This window comes from Silene latifolia, chromosome 9 (assembly GCF_048544455.1).
Source record: "Silene latifolia isolate original U9 population chromosome 9, ASM4854445v1, whole genome shotgun sequence".
Classification (NCBI taxonomy): domain Eukaryota; kingdom Viridiplantae; phylum Streptophyta; class Magnoliopsida; order Caryophyllales; family Caryophyllaceae; genus Silene; species Silene latifolia.
The window spans coordinates 43022324-43042270 of record NC_133534.1 but is presented as its reverse complement, the minus strand read 5'-3'; the positions used below and the strand labels follow the sequence as shown (position 1 = coordinate 43042270).

The 19947-nt window shown below is 40.3% G+C and overlaps 1 protein-coding gene across 1 annotated transcript in view; it reads right to left on the bottom strand.

Moving 5' to 3' along the window:
- LOC141600936 (uncharacterized) overlaps positions 1-19947 on the bottom strand; it is an 89180-nt gene that overhangs the window by 6053 nt on the left and 63180 nt on the right. The window lies entirely within an intron of this gene.

Below are 19947 nucleotides of genomic sequence, written 5' to 3'. Positions count from 1 at the left end.
GAGATTAACTTGTGATACTATATCACATTTCCTTTGGCTTATATCAAAGTCTTCACTTTGATAATCCCATCACGACTAAATCGTGCTTCTTCGAACTTTTGAACTTCTTCAAAAATTTCTCTATTTACCTTATTAAGTGAACACATTAGTGTCAACCTAAATCGTTGGTAAAAGAAAATGATCAACCTATTTTGGATCAATGATTTACAATCTCGATCTCCTTTTCAACCAAAAGGCACGAGATATCTTGCTTTGAATACAAGATACGCATATACCATTAACAATCTAATGGTTTCAAGAGTACTCGATAATTCTTTGCGTTAATCATTCCAAAATTTAAGGTTTAATCTTGGGTTACCAATTTTCAGTCTTGCATCATCTTCATGATATATCATTCTAGTTTGGTTTAGAATATAATCACCTTGATAATGGACTAGGCATACATCAATTCGTGGTGTATAGGGTCACAAAAGTAAAACCTCTTTTGTATCTTAACAAGTTTATATTCTCATTTATAGTTTATGCACTTAATAGTCACAATTAAGTACAACTTTAAATCCAAAAACTAGATTGAGTACACAATTACTCTATCTCTCGACATTATTGTTGCTAGTCGTCATATTCTAATCATCCTATGTATCAAGTACAATGATGAAAACTTCCATTGGTTTCTAATATTGACGAAGTAGTACTAGCAAAATTTATGTTAATCATATAAACATTTAAAGAAGAAGATCCTATTAGATGTCCCACAACTAATTTGTTAATTCTTCAATAATTTGGGGTAGTTTCCTTTCTAGTGTCCAACATTTAAGACAATGGAAACTTTATCGGTCGGGATTGATAGTTTTAGTATCGTCATTCTCAACAACTTTACTTTTAACATTACCTTGTATCAATTCCATCATAATTTTTACTTCTTGAACCTCGTCCTTATCTTAACGGTTTAAGAGAATGCTCCCACTCATTTCAATGAGTCTTTGCTTTGAGAAGCAAAATTGAATTCATGAAGATTACTCTTCATTTGTTCATTTTAGTCTTAAAACTTTCATTGAAGTGGTTGCGTTATTTTGGTCAATTACAAATTCTTGACAAAACTAATTACCAAAACAATTTATCGCTTCAAGGTACTTAATTCATTTAAGTACATGAAAAACAATCCATTTTAAGTAGATGTGTTAGTCTAGAATCAAAAACCTGTTTGATAATGAATAACTTAAATCTATACTCTTTGCAAGAGATCCTTAGCAATGGTTAATTCGAGGTCTTTAGAAGAAAATTCAAATTTTGTCTTTAGTTACGATGTTTTAATGGAGTTTTGTATCGAAATTATATCGTATATGAATTGTGGTAAAGAAATAGAACAATATAACAACGGAATAGTGGAAAACTTAACATTTATCGTTTTATTAATACTTGTAAATAACAAGTAAAGCATTTACATAGTGACCTCTACCCAACTATGATAAATGATTCCAAGATCCAAATTCATATCAACTTGGGCACGGTATGGCCGATGAAACCCTTATCAATATAACTCGGTGGATTAACGTTTTAATCGATTCTACTTTTAGAACTCTTGGTCGATAAAATTACATTAATAATTATCTATAGCCCAAAACACATCCGACAAGGGCACGGTATGGCCGATGAAACCCTTATCAAAAAAACTTTTGTTGAGTTCAATCCAAATTTCGAATAAATGTGTCTATGATCCAACTCCACATCAACTTGGGCACGGTATGGCCGATGAAACCCTCATTAACATGAACTCGGTGGATTAACACTCATCACCCACTTCCCCTATGTAACAAGGTTTGTACCCCGGTAGGGCCGAGTGCACTCCCTCGCGAAATAGGTTTTCATGGTTTCTACTTTTTGTTAAGGCTTTGTCTCAATTAATTGTTTTAGCGAGAGGTCATGTCAATTTATTATCTATCACGTTTTAAGTGAACTAAAGCGGTGAACTACGATAATTTTAATTGACACGGTCGATAAACTCGATGAAAGAAGATGCATGTTTTAGTTATGGCGATTTAGCGATGCATGTGACATATAAATAAAATGCAAACATAAAATAAATCCTAGTATGGCGTTCCTAAAATAGAAAAACTATTTAACTATTACATATTCGGAAAGCAACTCCATTGGTCTCTTGAACTTCGGTTGTGGCACGCATCTCGAGGTAACACCGTCTTTATGTATCGCCATTCTTGAAGAAATCCGTCTTTGGGAACTCCGAAGTAAATTAAATTACATAACAAATTACATAATTTCCTATTATACATTTGTAACTAAAATAAAATAAACCTATTAAATTACAAAACGGTGATACGAGATCACAATAAATTACAATCGAATCGATATTCCCATACATTTCGGGAAATACCAATTAAAACTAAGGCCATACTAAGTAAAAATTACATAATTTCAAAAATTACATAAATTAAATTATGACAATCATAAAGAAAATGCAGCAATATAATATGTATGAACATGCCCAATTTTATGCTAAATCGCCTTTAATTAGCCAATATCGTATATTACTCGGTTTTTACGGATTTGCGTGATTTCAACATTTTATAATCACAAAAATTACATAAATTCATATTTATGCATAAATTAATTACCCTAACCTCTTAGGACTCAAAATTTAGTCTTCACTAATAATTTGACCATAATTAACTCATATTTCTAAAATTGTTCATTAATGGACCAAAAATTACAAAAATAAGCTATAAACTTCAAATAAATCACAAAATTTCAAATAAATTCAAAATTTGAAATTTAATGTGACACCCTCATTTATTGCGGAAAAATAAACACGTAATTCTAGAATAAAACTGCATGGATATGTTTGTAATAGGTTCATTATAGTAAAAACGTGTAATTTTTAAAACCTGAACCTGTTATAAAGATATTTAAATGGGAAGGTGTCAAACATGCAAGGTCCAAAATAAATCTCATGAATGAAACATCGCTAAAGTCGCGAAACAAAGTTATACAAACCAAATATGAGAAAGGGAGACATATGTCCCTAAAAAGTATGTGACATAAAAATATTTAAGGGTCACAATATAATAAAGTCAATCTAGGTCCCAAGGTTACTTTGCTCGCTAGCTCGTCCATGTACCCCATATATGCATCACCTACCTGTCAATCGCATTTTATACAAATACGAAAGCCACAGTCAGTGGGGAGTAACTCCGAGTTCTCCCAGCCACGAAATGTCATAATTAATATAACATGTAAACATAAGAATATGAATATGAATAACACATAGCCTTAGCATATAGATGCTAGACAATCGTGCTTATCATGTGAACAACAATATAACAACACATAGTCCTAGCATGTGAATACTAGACCGACTCATACTACACTATCATGTGAATCACATAACATCCAGGAATCCAAACTCTATCAACCATAGCCGGCTTGCATCTCACCTTCTATGATTCATAGAATCATCAAACAAGAAAGGGCAATATATCAAAGACAGGCATAAGTTCTTAGTACGGTCAATAGTCACTCTGTAACTCGAGTCTATACCACGAGGTAGGGAAGGTAATCGAACCGGTATCCTGGCTCAGAGGTTCTATCCAAACATGGCCAAGACACAACACAGCCCTAGCCTAAAATCTGCGCAGACCTAGACATGCGGATACACACCACCGCACCCAAGACCCACAATTGTATAAAACCATGTGAGTACCCTAAGGAGTCCACCAAAGGGTTGGCTAGTACTTAAGCTGACCACTTACTCTCAAAATAAGTAACGAGGTCATGCCCCAACTTGGATATAAACCCACCAAGTCAGGAACACAGAGGCTATTAAGCAGTGAACATACACTCGTCAAAGGGGCTGAAGGAGACGGGAACTATTGCTTGCGGTGGCATAGCCACCATTCTTGCCCGTCGCCTCTTCCCCGTTTGGCCTCTTGACTTGCAGTACCTCGCGGGAGAGAGGCTACTGAGTCTGGATGCCATGCTTGCTCAGCATTGTCTGACCCCAGACTACCAGACATGGAAGATAGACGGCTTCCTGTCTCTAGACTTACCTTGTGAGACTCTCCCCCGTCAGGGAGTACCCAACCTTCCACGGCTACTCCCATACCGACCCCTACTCCCACTACTACTACCACTCCTACTCCCACTGCCACTGACCAGACACAGGCTCATCCGGTCCTACCGGCTACTTTCGTACCACCTCCTCCCTTTGTGGCGCCCGCGGTCCTGGACCAAGGGGGGTGCCGTTTACGGTTTGTTGCTTGAGGTTGCAGAGCGTCAGGCTCGTATGGAGAGGGATTTGGCTCTTGCTTTACACCCTCTTTACGAGTACCACTTGCGGCGACACTGTCCGATCCCAGAGGGTTGGCCACACCCTTCCTTCTACCGGTACCCACCTGAGGGGTACCCGGAGTCTGCTGACGAGAAGGAGGACGAGGACCCAGAGGTGGCAGTGGAGAGAGCTCGTGCTGAGGAGCAGAGGAGGAGAGAGGAGGAGAGAGATCCGGAGTTCAGGGTGGAGGACATCCGTGACAGCGACGGCGACGACGACGACGACGAGTAGCTACTGGTCTACTCGCTTCCCCAGTTTTCTGGCTGGTTTGGGAAAGTTCGTATCCTGTATGTATCTCTTACTCTTTTATTTTGTCTCCTTTTTCTTTATTGTTTTTATTTATTTATCGGTTGTATATTCCCGTTCCCCTGTATATATCTGCTGGTGTATGCTGGAGGACAACGAGGGCGTTTTCCGTTTTGGTTTGGGGAGGGTATTGCATCCTTTTGAGTCTGCATTTGCATTTGTTTTGCATTCACGTTTATTTTTTAGCTTGCATTGTTGTTTATTTTCATTAAAAAAATCAAAAATCCAAAAAAAAATTAGGAAAATTTCAAAAATTCAAAAATGTTCACGTTTATTTTTGCATATAGGTTGAGTCGGAACGGTAGATTTCCGTGATGATAATGCACTATAACTTGTCATTTTACTTGAGCCTTGCACTTTATTGATAGTTATTAGCTTTGTCATATGCATAGTCTACGAGTTTCTCTGTTCAAATATAGCTGACTGTTAGACTTGACCTGATAAATTGGCAAACTACTCGATAAATTCTGAGTTTTAGAGCCTTAACTGGTGACATTCAAGACCAGTTCATTAGGAATTGAGAGTAGTACTCCTTGCATAGCATGTTCATCTTTTTGCACTTTTATGACATTCAATTTCTCGTTAAATACACATATTCGGGTTTGTGGTTGGTGTCACATGCAGGGAGGTGCTTGCAAATTTCCCTTTTCCTTATATTTTTCACCCATTTAGCTCCACATAAGCCAAAATTTGCCTTTTTGACCCATTAGCTACGTCCCAAACTAAGCCTGCCTAGTCAAGCTAGTTAGTATGTTCTTTTGTGGTATGTTTTTCCGTTGCAGTTTGGCCCGTATTTCTTGTTTTGGAGTTGGTGTAAGTATAGAGGAAGGAGGAAAAAGAAAAGAAGGAATTGAAAAAAAAAATGATTGAAAAAGAAAAAAGAGAAACGTGAAGGAAAGGAAGAAAAAAAAAGAGAAAAAAATGAAAAAAAAGAAAGAGCTGGAACGTGAATCAGAAAAAGAAAGAAAGAAAGTTTGAAAAAAAAAAGTTGTTTTGTTTCAGTTAGTTCTTTCAGACGGTATTAAAAAAGGAAAGTTTGTGACCGTCTGACTCCTCCATTTTTATTCTATACTTTTTGAGGAGATTGTGTTTGAGTTTAGTGAGCTTTGTGCCAAATGAAGGGCACTTGTGTTTATTTTTCAGTCAGTTGAGATTCGGACGGTCTTATATGGTCCTGTTTAGAAGCTAGCTTGACGCTTTTCCTCCACATTTCCATAACATGTTTTGCCCTTTCTCACCTGAACCTCACTATTCCCAAATTATTTGTAAGCCCTCGGCTGTGACGGACATTATTGGTTGGAGTGTGTGCATTAGTACTTGAATTGTCTTTCATTTTTGTTGCATGCATGCTATGTAGGTCGCAGTTAGGTGAGTGACTGTCTTTTCTTCTCTCTTTTACATATAACATTCACCCTTTGCTTCATGAGAGAAGAGTGACCACGTGAGAGTCCAATTTTGTTGGTCTTGCAAGGTCGATAGGTTGGCTATATTTCTAAACAGCTTATAACTCGTTTGCGTATTGACTGCTTAGCTTTAACTGTTAGTTATTGTTGCATTAAATTGGTTCAAGTAGACAAGTTAAGCTAGCTCTGAGTTATCATTTCCGTTCCATTAGTTGCATTTTAGTTTACTCGAGGACGAGTAAAGGTTCGGTTTGGGGAGATTTGATACGTGCATAATATATAGTCTTTTTAGCCTATTTCAGCACGTATTTCTATGCATTTTTATACTGTTTTTATAGTATTTTGCCCCGAATTGGCTACTTTGGTTCGTTTTGTCCATTTTGTAGAAATGAACGCGAAAGTAGTGGAATCGTACTCTTTTTCGTACTTTTTGCATGCATTTAGAGAAGACGGGATTTACCAGAGTGAGATACTACATTTGGAAGCGTCAAGGCACGGATTACGAGGCATTCAGGCGCGGACTTGAGCTGATTTGAAGACAAAGAACTCGATCGAGCAGTTTTACCACTCGATCGAGTGGTTTTTACGTCCCAAGATGGTCGATCGAGTAGAATTCTACTCGATCCTTAAGTTGCTGAAAGAAAGGTTACTCGATCGAGTAACTTTCTACTCGATCGAGTAGATGTTGCTGAGGTTTTGCTCGATCGAGTGGTTTTAATCCACTCGATCGAGTGGTTTTAATCCACTCGATCGAGTGGTTTCGCTATTATGGGCTTTTAAATTAGCCCGTGAGTGTTTATTTCGCTAAACTTAATTACTTTGCTATTTAAGCACGCTTTACTAGGTCATTAGGCTATCTTTCATTTTTACTTTAAGCAGTTTACACATCAAAAACTTTATTACGTTGCTTTTCCCTTTCACTGTAACTTTGCTCTTTGGATTTACTTGCTCGGATTTTGTGTTCTTTACGCTGGAATTCGCACGATTGTAATTCCTTTCTCTTCCCTTAATAATAGTTAATCATTTGTTGCTTTAAGCATTTGTTCTATTTCGTTTATTCTTCTGCCCTAATTTACTTTTATGCGATTTATTTGTTATTTCATAATGTTTACTGCTGGAAATTTATCTGCTGTTAGTTTAATTAGCGACATGAGTAGCTAAACCCCTTTCATGTTGGGATTAGGGGATCTGCGGTAGGAATGTGACGATGTAGTAAATGAAACAGATGAATTGATAGCGAGACTCTGTCACCATAGCAATTTAATTGTATTTATCGACTTAGTTGAGTGCACGCTTCTGAGTCATCCTTTAATCTAGCTAAAATTAATCCTAGATCGAAAGATTGGACTAAATAGGCCTGCTATGAATAGTAGACTACCATGACGAGAATGAAAATTAAGTTAGTGGTATTTTAGGATAGAAAGTGGACCGAAAGGACCTTTCAACATCCGTCTTACAGTAATTCGTCTGAGTCATTTACAGCTGAGTCATTGGACTACCATAGTGAACCGAAATCCTGACATGTCCCTCTCTATCTGATAGTTTAAACCTATTCTTGCCTTTACTTCTCTTACCCTTTATTTCTCTTTCCCTTAAAACTTCGTAGTTTAGAAAATCATTCAAACAACCCCCCCCCCCCATTTGTGACCAAATAGACGGACTTCTACAGATATCTTGCCTCCCTGTGGAGATCGACCTGACTTCCCTAGCTATATAGTTAGTTTAGTTAGTTTATTTTTGACAGGTACACGACAGACGTGTCAGAAAGCGAGTTGGCACCCTTATACTTCAATCCCTACTCTGATTTGGTGGTCAACCACACACTCAAATCTCAGGGATACTTCCTGGGAATGCCTTTGAATCCTATCCGAAGAAACACCTTTGCATCCTACAAAGAAGGCAACTCACAAAGGATACCACTTGGATTAGGGTACAAACCCACTAAAGAGGAAGCTCTCGAGATGCTCGCCTAAGTTCAAAACCGTAAGAATGTGGGAATCCAAATGCGACCCTACCTCCCTACCCTAAATGGATACTTCGTTAGGAAAGGAATTCAAGAACTCTTTCATGGATTTCCCGAACCTTGGCACTATCTCGAAAGGAAGTTAGCTGGAATCGGGATCTTTCACGATTGCTACTTCATTCCTCCAGAAACGGTTCCTACCGTCAAGACTCGTCAAGCACCTTGCTTAGACGAACAAGCTGTTAGCCTACTATTTGGGGAAGATCGATTTGTTAGAGCTGCGCAGGATGCGATCATTACCATGATACTTCAAGACGATCACTTCAACCCTAATGCATTGATCACAGAAACCAATTCAAACCAGCAGAAAGGATGGAGAAAGTCGATCAAGTGGACAAACAACCAAGGAAGACTCTTCAAGCTCACCACTGGAGAAGGAGATATGTTCAAAGGAGAACCAGAAGACGATGAATTCGAGTCAGAGTCGGAGTCGGAGTCAGAGTCGGAGTCTAGAGAAGTCCCTAGAGAGTCTCCTCCTGTCGTCATTCCCATTCCCCTTGTTTCTCCTAGCTTAGCATCAAGTAGTAACAGTAGTTCAGGAAATGTCCCAATGGTTGTCCCTTTACCGCCACTGACTACTGAACAGATGGCTTCTTTGTTTCAACTTTTCTCAAATTTTAATATGAATAAATCAGGTTCTGCTTACTCTTTGTGTTATTCTGAATGCAATTCTATTTACGATGATAATGAGGATGACCCATACCTAGACTCGATCGAAATACCTCCCTACATAGCCAAGGAAATACTACAAGAGGGGGAAGGGGGACCAGTAATAGGAAACACTGAACCCATCAACGTAGGAACCGAACTAGAACCCCAAGAACTTAGGATAGGGACGACCTTGAGGTCTACCGAAAGGGCCAGTTTCATAGACCTCCTACACGAGTTCAAAGACTTTTTCGCTTGGTCCTACAAAGACATGCCAGGGATCGACAGGGACATTGCAGAGCATAGAATCCCGATTAAACCAGGTTTCAAACCCATAAAATAGAAGCTTCGTCGAATGAGGACATAATGGGCCCTTAAAATCAAAGAAGAAGTCGATAAGCAATTCAAAGCTGGGTTCATCAAAGTTTCCGAGTATTTAGACTGGGTAGCTAACATAGTACCCGTACCCAAAAAGGATGGGAGAATCCGGGTTTGTGTTGATTTCAGAGACTTAAACAAAGCAAGTCCCAAGGATGACTTTCCTCTACCACATATCGACATATTGGTGGATAACACAGCAAATCACGCGCTATTATCCTTCATGGATGGATACGCAGGATGTAACCAAATCAAGATGGCCGTAGACGATATGTATAAGACTGCCTTCGTCACCCAATGGGGCACCTATTACTACACGGTTATGCCGTTTGGGTTAATCAATGCCGGAGCTACATATCAACGCACCGCAACTACGCTCTTACATAACATGATGCATAAAGAAGTTGAGGTATACGTCGACGATATGATTGTCAAGTCCAACGACATAGAGGGGCACATTGCGAACCTTCGCAAATTCTTCTCAAGGCTACGAAAGTACAACATGAGACTCAACCCTCAGAAATGTGCATTCGGGGTAATATCTGGTAAACTCCTGGGATACGTTGTTAGCCAACGAGGGATAGAAATAGACCCTTCCAAGATCAAGGCTCTAATCGAAATGCCGCAACCTCAAACAGAGAAAGAAGTTAGAGGGTTCCTAGGTAAGGTGCAATACATAAGTCGATTCATATCGAAACTCACCATGATCTTTGCACCTATCTTCAAAAAGCTAAAGAAAACAAATCACACAATGTGGGATGATAACTATCAGAAGGCATTCGATCGAATCAAGGAAATACTAGCCAAGCCACCAGTGCTCATGCCACATCAACGAGATCAACCTCTTGGTTTATATCTCACACTCTCACAGTAACTGAAACAGCCATGGGCGCCATGCTAGCCCAAACCGTAGGAAAAGAAGAAAGAGCTATCTACTACCTTAGTAAGAAGTTCTTGGAGTACGAGTGCAAATACACACCACTCGAAAAGACATGCCTCGCTCTTTTGTGGGCAACGAAGAAGCTACGCCATTACATGCTTAGCTACTCCGTCAAAGTATACTCCAAAATGGATCCTGTCAAATACCTCTTCGAGAAACCCGTTCTCAATGGACGCCTAGCGAGATGGACTTTGATGCTCTCAGAGTTCGATCTCAAGTATGTACCTCTGAAAGTTATAAAGGGGCGCGCCGTTGCCGAGTTGTTCGCAGAAAATCCCATCAATGATGCACAAACAATAGACACCTGGTCATTTCTGGATGAAGATATACTCCAAACCGATGTAGACTCCTGGGACCTTTACTTTGATGGGGCATCGAACTTAAGAGGATTTGGAATATGAGTGTTGCTCATTTCTCCTGAAGACGAGCATACACCATTATCTGTCAAACTCAACTTCGAGGTGACAAATAACGCGGCAGAATATGAAGCTTGCCTCATTGGATTACAAGCAGCAGTAGATTTAGGCATCAAAAATCTTCGCGTACATGGAGATTTATCTTTAATCATCAACCAAATTACGGGATCTTGGAAAATTCGAAGCGAGAGCCTAGCACCTTATCAAGCCAGAATAGACCAAGTTGCCCAATTCTTCGATCAAGTAACCTACCTACACCTACCTCGAGAGGAAAATCAATTTGCAGATGCTCTTGCAAAACTTGCATCTTTGATTAATATGCTAGATAATATGGTAGAAACGCCTTTATGCATCGAATGACGGTCAGAACCAGCTTATGTGCACCAAATCACAGACGAAGAAGAAATCACACAGGAACCTTGGTTCCAAGCGATCCTGAAATTCAAACTCAACGGCACCTATCCACCGGATATGGACAAAAAGGGACAACGCGCTATACGCTTACTAGCTTCCCAATACATCCTCATGCAAGGAGAATTATACAAATGAACACCTCTTGGTGTAATATTACGTTGCCTTGATCATTCGCAGGCACGGAAGGTGATAGAAGAAGTCCATGAAGGAGAATGTGGCCCTCACATGAGTGGACCAATGATGGCAAATAGAATCACACGTTTGGGGTATTATTGGACCACAATGGAGTTCGATTGCATCAAATATGTCAGACATTGCCACAACTTCTAAATCTTCAGGAATGTGCAACATGTCCCTCCTTCATTGCTCTACACCATGACATCTCCTTGGCCATTTTCCGCTTGGGGAATTGACAGCATCGGAAAGATCACTCCAGCCAGAACAGAAGGTCACTGTTTCATTCTGGTGGCAATCGATTATTTCACCAAATGGGTAGAAGCGGCTTCCTACACTAGTCTCACAGCCGAGAACGTGGCAAAGTTCATACAAACCAATATCATCTGTCGATATGGTTGCCCACATGAGATCATCAGTGACAATGGGTCACATTTCCAGGCCGAGACTGAGTAATTGCTAGCCAAGTACAAAATCAAGCATCACCATTCCTCGCCATATAGACCACAAACTAATGGCGCGGTAGAGGCGACAAACAAGAACGTTGTCACGATCCTCAAGAAAATGATTGACAACTATAGAGATTGGCCAAGCAAGATACCTTTTGCCTTATAGGGATACCGTACATCTGTTAGGACGCCCAGTGGGGCCACCCCTTTCTATTTGACCTACGGCATGGAAGCCGTACAACCAGTCGAGCTCGAAATACCATCCTTGCGTATTCTACGCAAAATTCAAATCCCAGAAGCCGATTGGAAGAGGGATAGATATGAAGAACTCATACTCCTGGATGAATGTAGATTGCGCGCATTACATAATGTGCAAACATATCAGACACGTATTAAACGAGCCTTCAACAAAAGGGTTAAGGCAAGGAACGTCAAAGAAGGAGACTTGGTCCTCAAATCAGTTAGAGCTCTTTTGCCTGTCGATGCACGAGGAAAGTTCAAACCCAACTGGGCCGGACCATTTCAAATCAAGTCCATACTTCCAGGGGGTGCGGTTAGAATAACAGACTTAGATGGGAATGAATTTGCCAACCCGACAAACCTCGAACAATTGAAACTATGCCTAGAATAGGAACAAAAACGCGCCTCGTGTAACCTCACGTGTCGCTCCTGTGGCACGAAATAAACGGCCCCTGGTCAAGCTAAAGTAAAGCCAATGTCACCTTGCTCTTGCATTTTGACAATTTGCCATCCTCATATCATCAAGTAAACTGAATTGCACTTTAGGAGTAAGTAAAAAGCTCATGCTTATTTTCTAGTTCATTACAAGCTCTTGCTTAGAACAATTATTTTTTTACATTTACTTGAACTACGCGCAAGGGTTTGATTTCATTTTTTAAATGAATACGTAGGCAATCCTTCACAGGATACAACCCATTTTCCCCTTTTTTATTTCATTTCTTTTAATAATAATAATAATAATACGCTACATAATAAAAATGATGCAAAAAAAAAAAATAGGCTAGGATTCTAAAAAACCCCACCTTCTTATTACAAATAATAATAATAATAATAATAATAATAATAATAATAATAATAATAATAATAATAATAATAATAATAATAATAATAATAATAATAATAATAATAATAATAATAATAATAATAATAATAATAATAATAATAATAATAATAATAATAATAATAATAATAATTATAATAATAGACTTAGGCTATTCTTCCATTTTCCCTTTGCCTTTGTCATTTTCATCATATTTCTTGTGTCGACCTCGAGTCGGGCGCTCCTGCGCCACCTCAGACCTAATCACCAACGGTCTCTCTCGTGGTCTAGCTTTGCCATTCTTATCAACCACCTTTTCCACGACATGAGAAGTCCTCGGTTTCTTCGAAGGATGAACAACTCGAAACCCGGCTTCTTCCTCTCCCTCAGTCAAATGCTTCTCTTTCTCCTTTTCTACATCACGAACCTTATAGTCAACAGGCTCGCGCTTCCTCAATCTCTCGCGCTCCTCCGGAGTAGTAGCTTTCCTCAACCGCAGGTAGGAATCTGACACCCATAGAGCACTAACAGAAGAATTCAGGAACGACACGTTTCTTTGAGCCCATTTGATGGCCCATTCTCTTAGGCTCTCAGTGGTAAGCGCCATAGCGATCATGGGACGATATCAAGCTTCAGAATCGTCTGTTTCAATCCAACCTGCCTCATCAACCTCTCCGGGAAGATGCATATCATAAACTCCAAGCCAGGAATGCGCACCGATCGGGTAGGATCCAAGGACGATACTCCAGTGACAGATTTGAGATGCCACCATGGTACGATCTATCTAATCAGGGGACCATCATCGCTCTTCAGTTTGTTCTCTGAGTAATTGCAGACTCGAGTAAAGTCCACCATGTAGAGCCCAGTCCTCATTGCAATTGAGCGAGCATGATAAGCAGGAACGTTAACTGGGGCTCGATCAATCGCAGACGCTTCATAAGCCAAACCTACCAAAATCAGGATTTAGAACAAAAAAAAAAAAAAAGTTCTGTTCTTTTATCTGCAAAATGATGGGACTTCCTAAATAAAGAAGGTCGCGGTTGGCTTTCCTGTTATCTAACCCCAACAGGATCTCTCCTAAACACAGGCAAGCTGGACTCCTGCGCAGCTCCATTTCCTCAATTAAGCTCAAGTAACGAGGATTACCTCTCAAATCCTCATCAATATGCCCTTGAAGGACATACACGTGCAGTAGGCAAAACCCGAACGCCCTTCGCCTCGCGACATAAGAGATGGTGGGATCTACCCTATTTATGAACCGATCAATGAAATCCAGCATTCGAACTCCTTTTGAGGTCACAAGACGGTCCACCTCAGCTCGTGTCAACCCAAGCAAATCTCTAAACTTGTTTTTATATCCTTGAGAAGTGGAGGGTATATCACGCAAATGTTCCGAGTCCCAGCCACCGATCGCAGCAATTTCTTCAGGAAATGGACAGATATCGCCTCCAGGAAATGGACAGATATCGCCTTCAGGAAATGGCTTGACTACCTTGATCAGTTTCAAGCTCAATATTGATCCAAAATTATAGGCACCCATGTCGTGTTTCTCCACATTAGAGAACTCATTTGTCCATTCTTTCAGACGAATTTCAAGAGTATTCATGATGTATGCTTAATTAGAGAGCTTTTATGTAATAGGCGAAAGAAAGACGGAAGAATTATGTGAATAAAACCTCCCTCGACGTCTATATTTATACTAAAAGCTGTTTCCTAAAATCTGTCAGGACGGACACACTGAGGAACAGGCGCAGCACCTGCTGCGCCTCTTCCTCAGCCTTCTTTCTGTGATTTTCCGTGTTGGATATTTCCTAATTCCTCAAAGAATAATTTTCTATTCATACGGGTTATTATTTTGGTAAATCCATCAAATTGCCATGTTTCGCGTTTCCTAATTCCACGGGCACGTATTCCGAGATGATATCAACATTTTCGTCATTCCGGCAAACTTATACATTTCTTTTTAATTTTCTTTTTTTGGGGAATCATTTCACCAATTTAAATATTCATTTTCAAACTTATACATTTCTTTTTAATTTTCTTTTTTGGTGAATCATTTCACTCCCATTCCACATTACATTACAAACTTATATGTTTCTATGTTTTCTTTTTTAGGGGGTAACCCACCCTACCGTCCGGTCATTTTGAGTAATTTTTTGCGCTAATTTAGGCCATGTGTTCAAATTCTATGTGAATTTCTGTGTAAATTTCGGCAGCATGACGGCATAAACCGTCATCTACCAAACCTGTTCAAAGCTAACCTGCAGGTACAAACAAAGCAACCCAAAAGCAAAGGCACTCAGGCCGTCATATATACAACCAAATTAAAAAAGGGAATATGTACACCAAACTGGGGGCTCGAGCCCGAAACAAAGTCCGAAAGTCCAAAATGAAGGTCCTAAAAATGTACAAAGTGTATGAAGTACAGCCAAAAACAAAAAACAACAAACAGACTACTGCTGGTCGCCGCCTAGCTCAGTAACTCTCGCCTCGAGAGCAACAATCTTGGCGTCGCGGACCTCTAGCTCCCTCAGCAGGCGAGCTGTCTCCTCCCGGGACTGAGCTAGCTCTCGCTCTAGCTCGCTCTCCCTCTGCAAATGCAAAATTGGCTCATGTCAATCATTTCAAGCAATAAAAGAAGGTCGAAAATTCAAAAATAAAGTAAACGGAAGGTTCATACCTGACGTCCTCGGCCATCAACAAGTGCCTCGATGGCAGTAGCCCGTAGCCGGTTGGCTACCCTCCACAAAGCTACAAACCGGGACGACGCAACCTGCATTTCAATAAATAAGGATTCTCAATGATTGGACAAATTCAAACAAATGTGTTCTGACACAAAATTATACAAATCAGGGAACTTACCCTCCGAATCAGATGCTGCCTGTAGATACCCGGTATCTGCTGAGACTCCAACAAACACCCGATGATTATCGGATTACAACATATTTTGTAATCGCGGCGTTTGATCGACAGTTTGTGTACAACTTTACGTCGGAAAACTTAAAACGATTTCGAAAATAAAATATTTAAAAACATTTAAAAAATACCTGGAGTGTTTAATGCACGACGACGGGGTCGCAATGACACTAACTAGAGTCAAAACTGACACCGGACCAAAAACCGACTCAAAAATTCAAATCCCGACTCCAACAACGAGTCAAACCGAGTCAACCACCAAAAACAAAACTTTCCAAATCTTCTACCTTAAGTTTTCCCGGATTCATGTTGGTCAAGTACCAAACATGTGACTACAAAACCTATGATAGAACAAATCATGATGGCGTTTGTTGTGAAAGTGACAACACATCTCGAAGAACCGTGACGTGGCTCGCGCCTCTTTGAGCAGCCCAAGTGGCCACGTCGCTCAAAACTCACACAACCACTCATTCTCCTATAAATACCCCTCAAATGCCACCCATTTGAGACTTACGCGAGTGTCCGCCCCTCTTTTCTCCCTTAAAATTCTCGACTCGACTTCTTAAGTCACAACCCGACGCGTATTTACGACCTACCGATCGTAAATACAAGCCTTACACATTGTTTGGTACCGTCATCGTGCATTAAATCACTTGACCGACCACTTCGACCACTACACCATCACTAAACTTAAAACACTCTTTTTACTTACCAAAACGGTTTTAAACCGAGTTTTTTCCGATCAAACGAGTTATTACACTTACGTCGGTCACTCGCCATAACCAAACATGTAAGTATGAGGGTGTAAAAATCCTCTTTTATTATGTTTTCATTTGTTTCATGACTATAACATGCTAAAACATGCATAACATGAACCAAAACATCGAATAAACGAGCCAAAACTGATTTTTGGTCTGAGGCAGAAGCCCCTTAGGTCGCCAACTAGCACGCGCTTAAATGGGGTGTTCAGACCAGAGATCAACCGTGTTTGTTCTCGTCATTTCCCTTAATCCATTTTTCATATTTGTAATCGGTGTTCACCATTTCAAGTATTTTCGAACCCTTTTAATTTTATTTCACATGTTTTAACCATAAAGCATTTTTAACCCTTGGTTCCTCATACCATGACGGTTAAATCCGTGTTTCGGTGATAATATTTGGTTAATGACATTTAAAAGGTATTTTAAAGCCTTTTATTTTATTTCTTTACATTTTCAAACAAACATATTGGTCACCAACACAAAGTCATCCTTGGTTCTACATACCATGCCGGATTTTAACCTGGGTACGATGATGAGTATCGACTAATAACATTCAAATAATTAGTCCATAATTGTTTTCAAAACTATTCATGTCAAGTTTGTCAAATCGAACCCGACACCGAATATTATCCAAATGATGATGATTATTCGAGTCTAGTTCCTCAAATCAACAAATGCGGTCTAAACGACCCCTTTAAATCAAACCGGGTTCAAATACCCATTTTCAACACGTTTTATAACGTTTTCTAAAAGGTCAGAACACGGCACATAGACCGTGGGCTAACCCGCGCCTAAACAGGCTCCCCATTTCTCATTTTCAAAACCAGAGGGAGGCCCCTTGTATCGTCGGCTGGCTCGCGCCTCATATAGCCGTCTGGTACAGGGCCTGTTCCCTTCCAGCATTAGTTTAAGACGATCCCGACTCCGGTTAGCCTGGATATAGGACAGATCAGATGACTATTCAAAATCATATTTGCAAAATGCCTTATTAAGACAAATGGATCATGTTATGCACCCTAAACCCAATACGGTAAATGGATGTTTAATTTCCGTCTTGCATGCAAAACAATCATTAATCCAACTCGACATCTTATACTTTATACTTGGATTAAATCAACTGACTTAGAAAGCTCTCACATGTTAGGTTTAAATTATTGGATGCGCATTCATGCATTTAAACCGTTTTATCAACTTTTGCATTCAACCAACCAAGATCGATCAGTAGAGGCCGCTAATGTGGGCGGGATTGGGTGTCTGATTAAAGGGCTTCCCAATACATACCTTCACCTCTTACTCAGAAACTTTGGATAGTGGACGACCTTATCCAGGGCGTACAAGAGTCATTCTAGAGATAGGATGCTAAAGAGGGACGATTTCCTTATCTTTAGTACCTATGTCAAACGCTGCTTTGTGCTTCGATTTGACCGAGGTATAAAGTGGAATTCAAACGGGTTCCAGGCATCCCACAAATGCTTGGTGGCGACTCCGAACATCTCTAATCGTTTCGAGACCCTAACCAAGACGAAACCGACCGATCTAAAACGATCCGGTCGAAAGCATTTTTACGCCGCCGAGCGTGACTTTCAAAAAGACCGCTGCATGTCCACAGATCGAAGTGGGCTCGCAGGTGGCCCGTGACCGCGGACCGGTAGGTGGCCCAAATCCACAGATCGAGACGTGGCCCATGTCCACACTGCCACTCGTCCAAACCAGCATCTGCCACAGCCACGCCAAAGTCGCGTAGCTCGGAGATCGTCGTCATCCCTGTCGCGTCAGAGTACTCGAGGGTCTCGGGGTACTCTGGGGGCTCGATGCCCGCCACCTCGACCTCCTACAAAGTCAAATGGTTTCCATTAATCGATGATCATTCATCGTGTTTTCAAGATAATCAAAAGAAGCGTAAAACGCTTACCACGACTGGCCAGTACGCCAACCTCCCGTAGAGGAACGCCGAGTAGTCCTCGCCAGGAAGAAGGAGGGCGTCGCCGCCGAAGTCAGCCAAGTCAGCCTCTCTCTCAGCATCGGAAGGCTCCCTGAACATCATCCGAGGAGGATCGATGGGAACCATCAAGACATCTCGAGAGCACTGACGAGCCAAACGCTCGCCCAATTACCACACAGGACCCATCGACGTCCTCAAAAGCAACCGGCTCGAGCTTCTAGGTCGAAGGACCTCAGCCCCAAAAGGAGGAGCACCAGCGTAATCCACCCATGGCCTGGGCACCCACTATGAAAAGTGATGCGTGTCATTTGTATGATATTTTACACCATATTTTACACGCATTTCAGAGCTCAAATGTGTAGTTTAAGCTACTGTTTTCCCTATTTCCGTCTACTTTTGTGTTTTTGTGTAATATTGCAGAAATGTGAAGAATCCAGCGGAAAATGAGCCGAATTCGTTCCCGAGTGTTTGATTGGGCTCCATTAGAGTAAGCTGCTGAAGAAAAAGAGGTCGAGCGGGACCGGTCTGAAACCAGCGCTAGCCGGGAGGCAACCCGGATGTGATTTGTTTAGTTTTACGAATAAAATTCGTAATTGTTTAAAAAAATAAATAAAAACTCTTAGTGTGTGCTTAGTTTAATTTCCGTCTTTAGACTGCTACAATTGGGTTTAGCGCAATTTTAGGCGCGTTTTTATGTGCATTTACAGGTTATTAGACCAAGTTAACTCAATTCATTGAGTTAATTCGAAGAAAGAAGCTGTTTCGTCAGGTAGGTCAGTCGATCGAATGACCTAGCTGGTCGATCGACTGCCCTCAGCAGTACAGTACCCTCTGATCATCGCGAACTGGTCGATCGACCAGGACCATAGGTCGATCGACCTCTGTAGCTGTTGTACTTCTTTCTTCAATTTAATTCTTTGCACGTAATTTACCGCTTTATTTTTGTTTTCTCGGATAATGCGCGGTATTTTCTGTCTTTTCAGGTACTTTATGGTAGCACTATTGGCTACTAAAACCTCCTAGCTCACGCTGGTTTGGGGAGGTTTCCTTTTGCTGCGGTTAAAGTCTAGTGAGTTTCCGAGTCCTTTTCATGTCTTATTTATTTAATTTATCGCAAATTGCCATTTCCCTTTTATTTCATTACATGATTTTGCACAATGGGGACATTGTGTGATTTGGTTTGGGGAAGGGTTTTGCATTGCATTCACATGTTTTATTGCATTTCTGTTTCACGTTTATTGCATTTCAGTTTGCATTTGTTTCCTATATATATACAAAATACCAAAAAATTGAAAAAAATTTCAAAATTTCAAAAGCACGTTTGTTTTAGCATGTAGGTCGAGTCGGAACGGTAGTATTTCAATGATGACATTGTATTTGCATCTGTTTATGCCTAAGCCTTGCTAATTGACATGTTATTAGTAGAATCATATATGCATAGTCTACGAGTTTTCGTTAAATATCTTGCTGAACTTGAAGACTTGACTTAGATTTATGGCAAACTACATCATTTTTTGAGATTTAGAGCCTTATAACTGGTGACATCTATGACCAGTTTATTTAGGAATGTGAGTAGTTACTCCTTATGAGACATGTTATATCAATATGCATAAATATGAACTTAATCTGCTTAATACCTGTATGAATTCGGTTTGTGGTTTGTTGACACATGTGGTAGAGGTTTCCCCTTTTCTCATTTTACCCATGAGCCCCTCATAGCCAAATTTAGCCTTTTGTCCCTTAACTACATCCTATATTCAGCCTGCCTTTGTCAA